The 3,214-nt window shown below is 44.5% G+C and overlaps 1 long non-coding RNA gene across 1 annotated transcript; it reads right to left on the bottom strand.

The window, feature by feature from the left end:
* Window positions 1-281: 281 nt before the first annotated feature.
* LOC116065946 lies at window positions 282-2,977 on the bottom strand. The gene is made up of 2 exons (XR_004108859.2): window positions 2,133-2,977; window positions 282-728 (listed from the first exon to the last, which is right to left on the bottom strand). It is a non-coding gene; the product is annotated as an uncharacterized LOC116065946 (long non-coding RNA).
* Between the last annotated feature and the right edge of the window lie 237 nt (window positions 2,978-3,214).

Genomic DNA, 3,214 nt, shown 5'->3' with positions numbered 1-3,214 from the left:
TTTTTTATGTATTGCACATATGAACTACCAATTAATGAGCCTTTGGTAGTGTAGTGCAAAATGTTATCATCAGACTTTAACTATACTGACTACTTATTATACTGTTATCAGAGTAATACTTGGGCAAAGGTTTATTATTTTCTACCACTCTATTATTTATCAAACACAACAAAAACCCTACATACACAGTTTTAAATGGTATCGTATAGGGAAATTTAACTCTATGCATATTTCATGATAATAAAAACAAGACATTTAGAAGAAATTTTAATTCACCACTGTATGTTGTCAGCAATCTTTTATTTGCTTTTTCAAACATCCATTGTCATACAGGAAACAACCAACACCAAACTACCCGAGAACAAAAATAATCTATCAATAACAAACCCCCAAAGTATGCAGCGCCATACACCACAACGCCACTGTGTCTCTGATTCCACGCTGACTGAATTCACGACGCAGTAGCTGGTTGAAGGGGACCAAACCTCACAGAAACACCTGACTTGGTTCCGTTTGACCAGCCACAGCAAGGCGTGTTGCTTCAGCTGCAAGAGGCGGCTGAGCGAGGGGGAGCAGGAAGGGGACATGCTGTGAGGAGGGGGGAGAGAGAGAAGGTTATAGGGGTAGAGGACATAGAAAAAGAAGGACATGAGAGAGGAGAAAGAGAGGAAATAGTAGACGGGAATCATCTTCGAGGGGTCAGGCCGTCATGTCCTCTTCAGCCTTACCTGATGAAACACAGAGAGAAAAAAAATAATTTTATCACTGAGTCCCTACAGACATATCCTGCATAGTTACAACACAGAAACAAGTGTCTCCATGTAACCATGCAGATAGTTCCTATTTAAAGGGTTTGGGAACCCTGACAGCAGGTGACATCGCCCTATTTCCTTCCAAATCCAGCCTACAGGAGCAAACCCTCACTCTCAGTGACAGCTCCACATCTCTGCCCTCCCTCCCCTCTTCCTTTTTTGAGAGCGGTTGCTATAATGGGTGACAGCTGTGGTCTGTCAATCCTCCTTGACTGTCAGCCGTTGGGGCAGGGCAGGAATTTTGTCAAGAAGTCCCTGAGTAATACTAACTGTGCATGTGCCTGAGCTGAAGGAGAGGGAATAGGCCTTTCACCTGTTGTCCTGCCACACACACGCACACGCACACGCACACGCACACGCACACGCACACGCACACGCACACGCGCACACACGCACACGCACACGCACACGCACACGCACACACACACACACACATACACACACACACACACACACACACACACACACACACACACACATACACACATGCTCATGAACCCTGATATCCCCCTCCCATCTCATGAAACAGACAAAGGCACACTTAGACAATCGTGCAGAATGAAGCTACATCTTCTAGAACAGTTACTGTCAATCAATTTTAAAAATAGACATTAAATCAAAAATCAAATAAGTGTGTCTACTTCCCAGTGAGGTTGGCGCTCAAGTCCCCTTGAAACCACACACTTCCTTACATTCCATAAGTGATGTATTAATATGGGGATATAAGGAAGCATGTCCTCACAAGGGGCAACAACTGGAGTCACCGCTCCTCGGACACAAAGCACCCTTTCATAGTCACAGTTGCAGAGTAGCAGGAACAACCGGCTTAACAATGGTTAACTGTGACAGAGCGAGCGAGGAAGGATAGGGTTAAAGAAACACCTCTGCGCCACAGACTCAAACTTTAGTTTGACATAGTTTAAAGTTTATTACTGTTAAAAGTGTGGCTTATTTAAGGTTAATTTCATATGTTTTTCCCTACTGTTATCTTCTAATACAAGGAATCTCTGATACTAAAAGAAAAATTGTTTGTACCTGACAATAAGTATTAGATTTAAGATTAATACCGCTAAGCGCCAGCCCATGCAGTTTTTTGATGGGTAATGCTACTGTAATGATGCTGAACTCCCTTGTGTTTAAATAACTCTGAAATGGCGAGGCAAATTCTGACTTCCAGGAGACAAAGGTCACAATTTCCTAAATATTATGCCATGCCAAGTCCCAACAACTGTAATAATGTAATTTCTTAAGAACAGAAATAAGAAATCAATGTTAAAAGGGCTTATATTTAAAATGCATTGAAAATATTTTTTTACTCACCTTTATTGAATCCTGTTGCGTCTCCTATTGTGGTTTTCTTGTGGTGAGCAGCTGGAGTTGAGCTTGAGGCCACATTGGGTTTAGCCAGCCTCTCCTACACTGTCTTGTGGTGACTTCCTTGATCAACCTAACCACTGCTATGTCAACTAGCTCCGAACCAACTGGACATTAGAAAGACTAGCCCTTTTTCTTTGATTAGACTGTGATGAGAATTTCCTGATTCCTTCCTGTGTCACACCTCAGCTTCCCCTCACCTGACTGACGTGTCAGGCTCTGCCATGGTGAAAAACTAGAATGACTAAAAAGCCTGCAACGTCTGAATCTGTAAGACCTTTGACTCAACAGAAAACCATGTCAATGTACTGTCCATTTGTTGATGTCAAATATTAACCTTTTATATTAACCAACAACAAAAAAAACTACAAAAAGTTGTTGGTCAGAAAGCAGAGATTGAAAAGGGAACACTGTGACCAGAAACACACAACCAACCTTATGCCTTGTCCCTGAAGCTGCCCTTTCCACCCTTTAAAGCCAAAAAACTCATCTCAACTATCCCTCCCCGAGAACCATTCCACAACTTCATCCTGCCCCTCTGCTCTCTTCACCTCAGCTATCCTGCGATCAACCATCCTCTTCCATATCTGGCCCGGTGGATTGTGACCACAACAGGCCTTGCAGATCGGCCTTTTCTATCCCGCCAGGAGCACCCCCCTCCAAAGCGGCCTCCCACCTGTTGGTGTCCTTTAGAAGCCCGGGCCTCTCCTGCGCCTCCTGTCCGGCCCAATCAGGGCCCTGACAGGGGGGAGCCAGCCTGTGAAATCACACCTCTCAGCTGTTCGCACTGGGCTCGAGATACCCTACACCCCTGCCGTTTCTCTGTTCAGCCCCCACCCCACCCTGCCTCTATTTTACACCGAATGTCAATGGCTCCTTTTTGGAGGAAAAAAAAAGAAAAAGGGAGTAAGAGAGGGATAGAGAGAAACAAGGAAGCAACTGCACGATGGGCGTGTTTTATTGGGTTTGGGGGGTACAGGCAGAACAGCAGTTACAGCAGGCCACGAGTCACAGCTGAAGCCAAGGTT

The sequence above is a fragment of the Sander lucioperca genome, chromosome 19 (genome assembly GCF_008315115.2).
Source record: "Sander lucioperca isolate FBNREF2018 chromosome 19, SLUC_FBN_1.2, whole genome shotgun sequence".
Classification (NCBI taxonomy): Eukaryota; Metazoa; Chordata; class Actinopteri; order Perciformes; family Percidae; genus Sander; species Sander lucioperca.
This window is presented reverse-complemented; position numbering and strand designations above follow the sequence as displayed.